A 13,993-nucleotide genomic window follows, 5' to 3' on the forward strand; every position below is an offset into this window, starting at 1 on the left:
TGGATGATGCTCAAAATGTTTCCAAACTCTTCTTTAGAGAAGTGGTAAGACTTCATGGGTTACCTAGAAGCATAGTATCGGATAGAGATCCAAAATTCATAAGTCATTTTTGGAAAACCCTTTGGGAAAAACTTGGCACTAAACTTCAGTTTTCAACATCTTGTCATCCTCAAATGGATGGACAAACGGAAGTAGTCTATAGATCTCTTTCTACTATGCTTAGGGCGGTCATGAAGGGTAGCCATAAATCTTGGGATGACTACCTTCCCCATATTGAGTTTGCATACAGTAGAGTAGTTCACAAGACTACTAATATTTCTCCATTTAAATTCCATTTGGATTTAATCCTCTTACTCCTTTAGGTTTGTTACCCCTTCCTAATCCACAAACTTTTGTGCATAAGGAAGGAGCTACAAAAGCTGAATTTGTTAAAAAAAAGCATGAGAGAGTTAAAGAACAAATACAACAACAAACTGAGAAATATATAAAACATAACAATAAGGGGAAGAGAGAAATCATTTTTGAGGAAGGAGACCTAGTTTGGCTTCATCTTAGGAAGGATAGATTTCCAACAAAGAGAAAGTCTAAAATTAGTCCCAGAGGTGATGGACCTTTCCAAGTCCTCAAGAAAATCAATAACAATGCATATAAACTTGATTTACCTGTGGAATATGGAGTACATGATACTTTTAATGTCATTGATTTGTCTCCTGTTGTAGGTAATAACGAAGAAGAAGAAGCATTGGATTTGAGGACAAATCATTTTCAAGAGGGAGGGGATGATACGAGAGGCCCAAGCATCAACTCGAATGAAAGCCCACCAAAGTGTAGAATTGGGCCAACCACTAGAGCCATGGCTAAGAAGCTTCAAGAAGATTGGAATACTGCTACTGATGGCAAAGAAACCTTCTTATACATGTTCAAGATGCCATAGATTCTAGTGTAGAGTAGCATTTAAATTCTTGTCAAAATTAGCATAGGAAATTTCATTTGTAATTTTTGTTAAAATGAAGATTGGTACCTAAATACCAACCTAGGTTTAAATTAGGGTTTCTTAAACTTCTAATTAAACCTAGGTCGGTCCAAGGCAAGCCCATTAGGAGTGCACGTTCTAGATCCTTTGAACATGCCTTCCATGTGCTTCCATTTAGGCGCCAATTTCAAAGTAGTGTAGTTTGAATTTCCCTCCTTTTTTCTTTGATGTAAATCGGCCCTCACTTGCTATATAAGGAGTGGCTTGGCTCATGTTTTCACAAGATTAATATAATAGTGAATTGCTGCCAAATTTGAGCCAATATCACTACTTGTCAAAAACCTCTCAAGGTTAGACTATTGATCTTCAATTTCCATTCTACCAAAGAGAGATGGCCTCACCACTCTCATTTCATACCAAACCTGCACCTCCAAGGCATCCACATCTTCTAGGAGAGCCTTGACCGTAGACCTCCATTAAGCTTCCGACAATTCCACCAACAAAACTCCAAGGATGAAGGCACTTTTCCATCACCTTGAACCCCTCAAGAAACACACTACCTTTAGCAAACCACACTAAGAGTATTGATCTTGAACACCTCAAGAACACACAACACTCATTGGCAATACAACAACAAAAATACAGAAGATTGAGAAAGGATTACACCTGATCAAAGTACAATCTGAAAAGAATACAATTGCAATCCTATTCCACTCTCACTTGAAAATCCAAAGCTTGATGTGAATCTTGAAAACTTGAGATCAAATACGTCAAAACTGAATTTCTCAAAATTGTTTCTTACCCTTTAGAAACATATAACAAACTATTTATATTTTCCAAAGATTGGTCAAAACATTTAATGAAGGAGCGTATTCAGTTAGAAATCATTTAAGACATATTCACCATTCAAAACAGAATTCTGTTAGGATTTTCAAAGAAACAATCGGTTGAGACCACGAAAGAACCGATTGATTTGGTTTGACAATTACGTCAACCAAGTCAAACAACTTTCAACCTTTTTGAAAACATCTAAGAACAAAACAATCGGTTGATTCGACAAAACAACAGGTTGTTTTCACTTAGTTGAAAAAATATTTAATTTAAAAAAGGTTTTAATTCACATCAGTTTTAGATTCAACAAAAGAATGGATCACACTATAATCTACCCAGATCCCACACATACACAGCAGCAACACCAACTTTTCATCAAACACTTTGGATTTGGATTCTTCAAAGCTCTTGATCACTCTTGATCAACACTTTCAAGTACAAGTGCTATGTTGAAGACTAATCAAAGTGATGTTTATGGTTCAAAAGCATACACCTTACTCAAATTCTTGACAAGTCAAAATTCATGATCTATGTAAAGTAAGTTATATATGCTCATCCTATGCTTTTGGCTTCATTAGACCAAATGAAATTCTAAACATGTTGAGGTAATGCAAAGGTATGAATGTATTTCATTATGCATTTCCCATCACTTTGAAAGATGATTTTTTTTGAAAAATAACATTTTCTTGTTGTCTCAGAAAAAAAAACTGATTGTTTTCACGAAACAACCGATTGTTTTACCTCTGGCACATTTGAATAAAGTTATTATGAAATCTTATGCATGATTACAGTTGTTTCTTTGCTTTCAGAACCCATTGTAGATCAAAAATGCATTTACTATGCCTCTGAATCAGATAATAAAGAGATGTACTCTTTGTTTTCCTTGAAATTCAAAGCTTTTTATGAATGACAACCACATTGATGGTTTTTGGGTTGATGAATATTTGTTAGTGTATCTTTGGAACGTCCGGAAGGTTTGCTCTTCACATAAAAGAGAATATTTCTACCAAATTCGCCTCTTAAGCAATCATTTGACCAACTTGAAGATGAACCTTTTGAAGTACTCCATTGTTAGGTACTGCTGGATGAAGAAAAGATAGGGGGAGAAACTATGGTCTCCTTGCTGAAACTTCTAGGGTCTATGGTACTTTGATTCTGCTGTTGTCATAGCTCTAATACATCATAGATTTTGCTGCAATTCTGATATGGTATCAAAGATTTGTTGCTGCAATGGTGCTTCTACACGCACTGGTTTTCTGGTTTATTATGTTGTTGTTATATGCTGGTTTTCAATGCTGGAAAACACTTATGCAAACAGATTATTCTATTTTTATCCCTTCTTTCATTCTATTTGTGAAGAGGGGGAGAATGGCGTGGTTTTATGTGTTGTATTGTTGTTGTTACACTATGGTGTTATCTGGTTTTATCATGGTTTAAATTCTACTAATGCCATGCTCTTATTCACCATAGTTATGCTGTACACAAGTCTAATTTTGGCACTGGTTTTTATGGTTATTTGACTAGTTTTTCTGCTTAAAGGCTTGTGCAGAAAACTGGTTTTGTGTGCCTTGGTATCTGTACTGATCAGGTAGTCGGAAGTGATGACGTGGCAGCAAGCGATAATATAGGCGTGTTGAGCGGAACACTTGGTTGACAGAAGGGAAGCACATCGGGAAGTTTGTGTAGTCGCCAATTGTTAGCTTGGCGTTCTCCGATCTCTGGTATGTGTAACCGACGGTCACCAGGCTCGCGTCATAGTCGCCGTATGTGAGTTTTTAGGTGACCAAGTGGTTAGAGACCGCCGAAAGGGGCACATCGCCGAAAGATCAAGAAGGCTTGCTTAAAGTTTTCATGAAGTACGAGCACGAAGGATGAGGTTGTCAGATGATCATTCCCTAGCCAGAGGTCGAGGCAAGGGAACAGTTTACCAGAACATGCACGATGTTCAAGTGAAGCAGATCGTGATAGCGGCAGGCGAGACCACAGAGAAGGTGTGCATGGTGACACCCCGTACTCGCCACTTAGAAGAGATCGCGCTCCAAGGAAGCTGTAGTTACTCCTCCCATGGGTAACTTAGTCGAATAGCTTGAAGAGTAGAGGTGACGCTCAAGTAGAAGGTGGCTCCAGATGGTGACACGTGTACAGCTGGATGCGAGCCACGTGTCCAGAGGTGTAACCGTTAGGAGAGAGAAAGTGCTCAGGTATATAAGGAACTCTAACGAAAGAGGTACGCGCGTTTAGAACACTTCTTTACGCTTTTGAGAACACTTGAGTACGCTGAGAGAACACTTGCACGGTTCCTTGAGTTTAGCTTTTCTCTCTTAGTATTTGGTGATTCCGTCACTGCCTTGAGCGCCGGAGCGCGATCGGCCGCAGCGGCGCCACTCTGTTTCTTTCAGGTTCTTGCGAGGAATTGAGGCTTGAAGGACAGAAGCTAACGTGGTGCGAAGCTGATCGAGAGAAGATACCTTTGACGTGGCAAGACTCTTGCACTCGAGTCAACCGGCAGGATCATCAGACGCCCACCGTGGGGCCGTGTAAAGCGTGTTTCCCATCCACAGCGTGAGTTCTTGAAGTTTCTGAGATTCTTGTGTGGTTGTGTGCTGGTGCAACCATTTTCGGCGTTTTTCACCGTTGGTTTGAGTTTTCGATCGGTAGTTTGACGTTTTTCGTCGTTCGCTGGAGCTTTTGTTCGGTGAATTGAGGTTTTTCCCCGTTTGTTTGAGTTCTTGTTCGGTGAGGTGAAGTTTTTCGGCGTTTGTGCGAGTTTCGATCGGTGAATCGAAGTCTTTACCGTTCGTTCGTGTTTCTGACCGGTGAATCGGGAGTTCTGGTGGTGAAGCGTTCAGTTCGTGTTGAGATTGCAAGTTTCTGTGGAGGTTTCGGCATCCGAATCTATCGGCGTGTTGTTGTGGTTGTGTTCTTGGAAGTTCTTTGGAGTTTAAGAGGTTTTGACCGATTGATTGCTGGATCGATCGTTTCGCTGGTAAAGGTTTTGTTCGCTGAAGCTTGATCTGTTGATTTTTCATGAGAAAGATGAGAAGTACGCGTTCCAGTCCCGTTGTGCCAGCTGCTGCAGAAGGCGCCATGACCATGGCGCAAATGATGGAAATCATGCGCGCGTTGCAAGAAAATGTGGAGGCATCGCGCATAGAGCAGGCGAAGATGCATGAAGACCTGGTCGCCTCTCAGGCCAGGAATGAGGAGCTCAGCAAGGTCACGGTGGAATTGCGTCAAGCTCTTCAGGAGCAGAGAGGACGCACAGTTGTTGAAGAAGTTGGGCCGTCATCGCCACCATGCGTTTTCCCAATGTCGTTTGCTCAAGCGATCACGGACACGCCGATCCCTACGAGCATGGTACCTGTGAAAGCCTCTTTCACCGGCGTGGAGGATCCTGAGGCACATCTCACTACGTTCCACACGCAGATGATGCTGTCAGGAGGCTCAGATGTTGTATATTGCAAGATGTTTGTGAGCACGCTCCAGGGAACAACGCTGGAATGGTTTGTTAGCTTGCTTACAGGTCACATAACCAATTTCCAGCAGTTTTCAAAGCTTTTCGTCGACCAGTACATTGTGAACAAGGCGCCACCTAGGGTGTCTTATGACCTGTTCGATGTGAGGCAGTACCAGGGAGAGTCCCTCAGGGACTATTTGAATCGTTTTGGAGCACAGATGGTCCGCTCGCCTGCCAAAGACGAGGAGATGTTGGTATACGCCTTCAAAAAGGGCGTGCTGCCGGGACCTTTCTGTGAGGCGCTGATTAGGGCCCACCCCGCCACGTTTGCTGAAGTTAGGCGACTTGCTATAGCCCACATCGCCGATGAGAGTGAGGTCGCCGAGAAGAGAGGGAGCGTGGCCCCTGCTAGGCCACGAGCCCAGACCAGAATCCAGCCGCAGAGGGTGCTGGAGACGGCGGCGGCCAAGAAGGATCAAAGGACTCGCCATCCTTACGATCCAAAGAAAAACAAGGGAAGGGGCCCCGGGCGCCCTAGGGAGTTCAATCACCCACCCAGGTACAAGTTTGTCATGGGGTTGGAGGATCTAATCGCCATTCCCAACATAGCAGCCAGGCTTAAAGCACTTGAGAAAGTTGGCGACAAGGTGTTAGGACCAAAGCCGAACGCCTGGTGTGAGTTCCACCAGAGTTTTGGTCACACCCTTGATTCGTGTTTGGCCCTAGGTTACTAGCTCGATGACCTGGTCAAGAGCGGCTTCTTGAATGATTATCTGCTGGACAAGAGGACGGGGGGTGCGTCGAGCTCTCAGCCGGCGAGTGGTGAGGGTCAGCAGCATGAGATGCCCACTCATGGCGAGATCCACACCATCGCCGGAGGTTTCTCAGGTGGTGGGTGCACTGCATCACGGCGGAAGAAGTATGCAAGGTCTGTGATGGCAGTAGATGTGTTTGAAGATCACTCGCCAGATGTGGACATTACGTTCACAAAGGAGGATCTCAGGGACGTTGTACCTCATGACAACGATCCCGTAGTTGTCTCGCTAGTCACGATGGGAAGGAAGGTCCATCGGGTGCTGGTGGACCAGGGAAGCTCGGCATATGTAATGTTCTGGCCGACTTTCACCAAGTTGCAACTACCCCTTGACCAGTTAAGGCCCTATGGAGGATGCTTATATGGGTTCGCTGGCGATCAGATGGAGGTCAGGGGGTACATTGAGCTGAGAACAACGTTCACGAATGAGGTGGCCTCGAGGACGGAGAAAATCAAGTACCTCGTCGTGAATGCCCCTCAGCGTATAACATTCTGTTGGGAAGGCCAACCCTCAACAGAATAGGAGCTATGCCCTCAACCAGGCACATGAAGGTTAAGTTACCATCAATGGAGGGGGTGGTGATCACCATCAGATCTGACCAGAAGGAGGCGAAGAAGTGCTATGAAAATGGCCTCAAGAATAAAAGGTCAGTAAGTTACATCACCACGACGCCGCCTCTCGGTGTGAAGCCCAGGCCAACAGAATGGCGAGTTGTTGATGCAGCGATGGAAGTGGCCGCCGGAGGCGATGTCACCATGATAGACGCCGAAACGGGGGGAGAAAACGCCGGTCGGGAAGAAGAGGCGAGAAACCGCCCGGAGGAAGTGAGGGAGTTGGGAATCGCCAGGGAAACTAGACCCAAACCCGTCGAGGAGTGGCTCGAGAGGGAGATCGGGGGCAAGGTCTTCAAGTTGGGAAGATCTTTGGAGGGTGAGCTCCAAGACCAGATCGCCAAGGTGATCGAACGGCATCTGGATGCTTTTGCATGGTTTGCTTCAGACATGCCGGGAATTGACCCCGACTTCTTGTGTCACCATTTGGCAATGGACACACAGGTCAGACCAGTGCGACAGAGAAGAAGAAAGTTTAATGAGGAGAGGAGACAGGCGATTAGGGATGAAACGCAGAAGCTCCTCGCCGCAGGCCATATCAGGGAGGTCCAGTACCCTGAATGGTTAGCTAATGTCGTACTGGTGAAGAAGAGCAATGGGAAGTGGCGCATGTGCGTCGACTTCACAGACCTGAACAAGGCTTGTCCAAAGGATTCATACCCTTTGCCAAGCATAGATGCCCTGGTCGACAGCGCAGCAAGGTGCAAGTTGTTGAATTTTCTGGACGCCTTCTCGGGGTACAACCAGATAAAGATGCATCCCATGGATGAAGAGAAAATTGCCTTCATGACTGAGAGATCGTGCTACTGTTACAAGGTGATGCCCTTCGGGCTGAAGAACGCGGGGGCCACGTACCAAAGACTGATGGATAAGGTACTTGCACCGATGCTGGGAAGGAATGTGCAAGCGTACGTAGATGATATGGTCATGACCTCGTTAGAGAAAAGCAAGCACGTCTCAGATCTGGAGGAGTTGTTTACCACGATTGCCAAGTTCAGATTAAAGTTAAACCCCGAGAAGTGCATTTTTGGCGTGGAGGCGGGGAAGTTCTTAGGTTTCCTTTTAACTGAAAGGGGAATAGAGGCAAATCCTGATAAGTGTGCTGCCATCTTGGCGATGAGAAGCCCGGCTACCGTGAAGGAGGTGTAGCAGCTTACAGGTTGGATGGCCGCCCTGTCTCATTTCGTATCAGCTAGTGGAGAGAAAGGCCTTCCGTACTTCCAATGCTTAAGGCGAAACAACAAGTTTGTCTGGTCGAAGGAATGCGAAGAAGCCTTCGTGAAGCTTAAAGAATACCTGGCGAGCTTGCCGGTTTTGTGCAAACCTTTGGTGGGAACCCCTCTCAGGTTGTATTTTGCTGTAACTAAGAGGGCGGTGAGTGCGGTGCTCGCCCAAGATCAAGATCAAGCCTAGAAACCTATTTATTTCGTCAGCAAGGTGTTGCAAGGCCCAGAAGTAAGGTATCAGGCCTTGGAGAAAGCTGCGCTGGCTGTAGTATTTTCGGCGAGGAGGTTGCGCCACTATTTTCACAGTTTTACAGTACTAGTGATGACCGACCTGCCCATCCAGAAAGTCTTGAAGAAGCCTGATGTAGCTGGGAGAATGGTGAAGTGGGCGGTGGAGCTGTCGGAGTTCGACATAAAATACGAACCCCAAGGACCGATCAAGGGGCAGATTTTCGCTGATTTCGTGGTCGAGCTCTCGCCGGAAGCGGCGCAAGTTGAAGGGGACGATTTTCGTTGGGTGCTTTCGATGGACGGATCGTCTAACCAGCAGGGTAGCGTGCTGGAGTCATTCTAGAAGGGCCCAACGGCGTGCTGATAGAACAGTCCCTGAGGTTTGCCTTCAAAGCTAGCAACAATCAAGCAGAATATGAGGCGTTGATCGCCGGAATTTTGTTGGCTAAGGAGATGGGGGCTAGGGTGTTGATGGCCAAGAGTGACTCATTATTGGTCACAGGACAAGTAATAGGCGAGTTCCAGGCCAAGGATCCACAAATGGCGGCTTACTTGGAGTATGTGCAGGAGTTGAAGAGTTCCTTTGTCTCGTTTGAAGTGGTGCATGTACCCAGAGAGCAAAATGCCCGAGCTGACTTGCTAGCCAAGCTCGCCAGTTCGGGCAAGGGGGGTAGGCACAGGACAGTTATCCAAGAAACTCTGAAGACGCCAAGAGCATTTGTGGCAGACCACCAGGTCCTTCAGATAAGCAAGTCGACGGAGAGAGCGGCGAGGAGTCACAGGTCCTTGACCCAGGAGACCTTGAGATCGCCGAGAATAAGAGCACATCGAGGGGAGAGGGTGAACGTGGCGCAGGTCTGCGCTACGCATAAGCAAGACACATGGATAACGCAATACCAGCGCTGCCTGGAAGATGGCCTTCTCCCGCTGGATCCAACGGAGGATAGGAAGATAAAGAAGAACTCCAGCAAGTTCACCATGATCGATGGCGAGCTGTACAGGTTTGGGTTTACACATCCACTCCTAGAATGTGTGCACGGAGAAAAATGCACTAGAATTATGGTCGAGCTCCATGAAGGTATATGTGGGAGTCACGTCAGGGGACGAGCTCTGGCTGCAAGAACTCTCCGTGCAGGTTATTACTGGCCAACGATGAGGGAGGACTGCAAAGAAGTATGCACAGTGTTGCAAACAATGTTAGCAGCACGCCGATTGGCACAAGGCGCCTCCAGAAGAGCTGAAGTCAATTTACAGCCCTTGGCCGTTTCATACTTGGGGAATTGACATTCTGGGACCTTTCCCATTGGCGGTCAGGCAGATGAAGTACTTGGTGGTGGCGATTGAATACTTCACCAAGTGGATCGAGGCAGAGCCAGTAGCCTAGATCACCGCACACAAGATCGAAGGCTTTGTGTGGAAGAATCTCGTGTGCCGGTTTGGTGTGCCTAAGCGCCTGGTGTCGGACAATGGAACTCAGTTTGCAAGTCACCTGTTGAAGAAGCTATGCGAAGAGGTGGGAATACAGCAGGTGTTTGCATCCGTCGAGCACCCACAGACAAATGGCCAAGTAGAGTCTGCCAATCGGGTGTTGCTGAGAGGTTTAAAGAGAAGGCTAGAGAAAGCTAAGGGATCGTGGGCTGAAGAGGTACCCCGCATAGTTTGGGCGTACCATACCACTGAGCAGTCAGGAACCCACGAGACCCCGTTTAGCTTGGTTTATGGATGTGATGCAATGATTCCAGTTGAAATCCAGGAGAGCTCGCTGAGATTCCAGAACTTTGTGGCGGAAGACTCGAATGAAGAAAGAAGGTTGAATCTGGATTTACTGGATAAGGTCATGGAGGAGGCAAGAGTAAAAGCCGAGGCAGTAAAAAGGAGGATTGAGCGAAGATACAACTCCAAGGTAATGCCAAGGCAGTTTAGAGAGGGCGACCTGGTGATGAGGAAGGCCCATCAGTACGAGATGGAGAACAAGTTATCGCCTAAGTGGACGGGACCGTTCAGAATAACCGAGGTGCTCGGGAACGGCGCCTACCGCTTAGAGACGTTAGAAGGAGGGGCGATTCCTCGCACCTGGAACGCCACACACCTCAAGTTATATTACAGTTAAAACTTTGTAAGTAAGAACGAACATGAAGAGATTTACAAGCTTTCTGTTAAAACAGTTTTGAAGGGGACACTCTTTTTTCCCTAAGGAGGGTTTTTAATGAGGTCACCCAATAAAGAAGAGTTTCCAAGCTTAAGTTTCTGAGTTTGCATGCCTTTTATGTTGAAAGTTTTTAGAATCGAAAAAAGACCTTATCACTCGTGCGTGATTTAAGGCAAGTTCAAAGTTATATCGCATGCTCTCAGTTAAAAGTTTTAAAGTCCCCATCGCTTTTCGGCAATTGGCGGCATCAGTTAAAAGTTTTAAAGTCCCCATCGTTTTTCGGCGATTGGCGGCATCAGTTAAAAGTTTTAAAGTCCCCATCGTTTTTCGGCGACTGGCGGCACCAGTTAAAAGTTTTAAAGTCCCCATTGTTTTTCGGCGATTGGCGGCAGTAGTTAAAGTTTTAAAGTCCTCATCGTCTTTCGGCGATCGGAGGCACCAGTGATGAAAAAAAGACCTCCTCGCCCTCGAGCGAGTGCAGGCGAGAAAGAGAAAAAGACCTCCTCGCCCTCGAGCGAGTGCAGGCGAGAAAGAGAAAACGACCTCCTCGTCTATGAGCGAGCGAAGGCGAGAAAAAGAAAAGGTCCTCAGTGCATCCAGGGGGGAGGAGATGTACACCCTGGGCAAGTTGAGGTACCAGAGAATGTCCTCCTCGACTTCGAGCGAGTGCAGGCAAGAGAAAGTCCTCCTCGACTTTGAGCGAGTGTAGGCAAGAAAAAGTCCTCCTCGACTTTGAGCGAGTGCAGGCAAGAAAAAGTCCTCCTCGCCTTTGAGCGAGTGCAGGCGAGAACAGAAGAAGTCCTCCTCACCTTTGAGCGAGTGCAGGCGAGAACAGAAGAAGTCCTCCTCACCTTTGAGCAAGTGCAGGCGAGAACAGAAGAAGTCCTCCTCGCCTTTGAGCGAGTGCAGGCGAGAACAGATTGAAAGACCTCTCTGCACAAGCAGATAGAGGCAAGATTAAAAGTCCTCAGTGCATCCAGGGGGGAGGAGATGTACACCCTGGGCAAGTTGAGGCACCAGAAAAAGTCCTTCTCACCTCAGAGTGAGTTCAGGCAAGATGAACTGAAAAGTCAGGGGTGTTCGTGACCTTAAACGGTGGGGAAGGAAGGAAAACGCCTTCCCCCCTTTAAGTGAAACATCAATATTGACCTAGTAAGACCAGAGAAAGCTTCCACGCTTGTAAGCGGTGCGAAGATAGATAAAATCCTTCTCGTCTTGAACGAGTTCAGGTACGGGGTGAAGGGTGAAAGAAGTTAAAAAGATAGCTAAGGTAGGTTCAAAGAGAACACCTCACTATCCAGCTCATTGCTCTGAAACTCAGGGAGGTAGAGAAGGATCCGAGAGGCGCCTCTACCCCCAGATGAGGGAACAATGGTCAAGTTATGAAGGCAAGAGAGTTCACATCGCCAGAACCCTACGGCGATCAGAAGAATTCCAGGTGATGACAGGAATAAGGGCTCACTTTGCTGGGCAGATCAGGTAAATTATATTGTGATACTAGTTTAAGTTAAAACCTGCTGCCTAGTAAGTAACTTATGTTAAAGTTTGTTGCCTTAAGTTCACAAGTTATATTAGATGTCATCGCTTGAAAGTTAATAGTTGCTCAAGTTCTACTTTGAGTTTACCGTTTGATAAATCGTTATGAAGTTAACAGTTTATTCAAGTTTGAAGCAGCGTGTGAAAGCAAGTAAAAGAAAGAAGCATTTAAAGAGAAGTATTAGAAAACAGCTTTTCAGCATTGAAAGTTATACAAAAGTGGCTATTCAAGTTTGAACACGAATGTGATCAAGTACATAAGCAGAAGAATTACATATAAAGTTTTTACAAAAGGAAAGGTGATGGAAGAAGGCAGCTAGTCTTCGGAGGGTACGATCTTCCCATCCACCACCTCGTTGCAGATTGACACCATGGAGAGGTCAAGCTCGGGGTATTGGCATGCAACCTGCTCCAGAGCGGCGTCGAACCCGGCGGTAAGGACTTGGGCGGTGCTTTGCTCGAGCTCTTGTGCTTGTTTCTTCAGCTCTTCCTTTTCCTCATGAGCTCGAGCTAGGTCTTCAGCAGCCTTTTTGCCTTCATCCCGAGCCTGGGCCAACTCCGCAGCAATCTTCGTGGCCTCCTCTCGAGCTTTGGCGAGCTCAGCAATGGCATCGTCCCTCTCCTTTTCAACCTTTCCAAGGAGCACCTCCCGATCCGACCTTTTCTCAAGGTTTTCCACCTTGGTCGCATCCGCTTTCTTTGCAGCCTCCAAGTCCGCCCTTGTAGGGGACAAGCTTGCTTTCCAAGTCGATCTTCTCTTGGACTTGGAGGTGCAGTTTTTGGCGCAGATCAAAGGCTTCTTTGCGCGTGCTCCTTAGCTCAGCATCCATGGCGTCCTCCAGCCTTGAGTGCTCCAACTCGGTCATCAGCAGGTTGCATGAGAGTTTTTCAGCCTCAGTCCTTGTAATCAGATTCGACTCCTTCAGCGCGGAGTTCTCATCTTGGAGCTTCTTGAGTGCGTCCTCCACAGCTTTTGATACTATAGAGGGAAGATCCTACGCCATCATCTTCAGTTTAGCTGTGAAGGGCCCCAAGATCTCTTCGAAGGAGGTTGGGAGGCTTGAGGTTGTTGCTGGTGGAGGTGCTGGAGGAGCTTGGTGCTGACTTTCACTACCACCCTCTTGAGTTTGAAGGGCAAAGGGGGCTTCTTGGTGTGGAAGTGAGGTCGGAGATTCTATTATGAGTATCAGCGAGTTATGGGCGCCCTCATCTCCTCCTGGTGCGGCCCCAGTGATAGAAGTGGTTGAAGGAGGACCCTCTCCAACAGATACGAATGGCGTGGAGGCGCTTGGAGGGTTCTCTATGAAGTTGGGATCGCTGCTTTCAACCACGGGGGGTGTGGCGGCCAAGGGTGTTGCTTGGACTGGTGGTAGTAGAGCTGGAGGTGAGGGCGGTGTTGGTGTTTGGATTGCAGGTGGTGAAAAGGGGGTCACCCTTGTCCTCTTGGTAACGAGGCCATCCTTGGTGGTTTCTTCATCCTCTTCTTCTTCTTGCACCATTTGAGGAGCTTTCCTCTTTGGTTTCCTCAAGATCAGTTTTTTTCCTTTGAGGGGCGGGTAGTACCCCGGAAGAGGTTGCACCTCGGGGAGGAGTCTTGCCTTGAGCAGCGGCGATCTCCACCACCGAGTTGGGCACGGTTTGGGAGCCCGCCGCGAGCTTATGAGACCGGGCGATCGCCCTCAGTTCTGCCAATTTCCCTTTGCCCAACATATTATCTGCGCAAGATAAAGAACAAATGAGCAACCAAGGCAGAAGCAAAACACACAAGTATATTCATGCAGAGATAACACAAGCAGTACATGGATGAAAGATCGGAGTCAACACAGAATAATGAAATGCCAAAATATAGTGGTGAAGACGCTAAATTAATGTTAACTCGAAGTGAAAGACTTGGTGCTGGGGCAGGAGCTAACCTATGTGAGCTTCGAGTTGGTCCTGAAGGAACTCGAAGGTGATTATGGAGGCGGTGGGGAGGGTGATGTTGGCAACAGCCACACTCTTCCAGAAGAGGCAGAGATCTTTGTCTAACTCCCCCATATTGTCAGGACTCCTTGGCCTCCTGAAGCTTTCTTTAGAGTCTTTGTTCCCCTTGTGTACCCAGTACAAGGGGAAGTCGTCGAGCAGGGAAGGGTCTTGGTCGTTTTGGCACACCTTGACGAACTTC

The sequence above is a fragment of the Phaseolus vulgaris genome, chromosome 2 (genome assembly GCF_051622355.1).
Source record: "Phaseolus vulgaris cultivar YP4 chromosome 2, ASM5162235v1, whole genome shotgun sequence".
Taxonomy (NCBI): domain Eukaryota; kingdom Viridiplantae; phylum Streptophyta; class Magnoliopsida; order Fabales; family Fabaceae; genus Phaseolus; species Phaseolus vulgaris.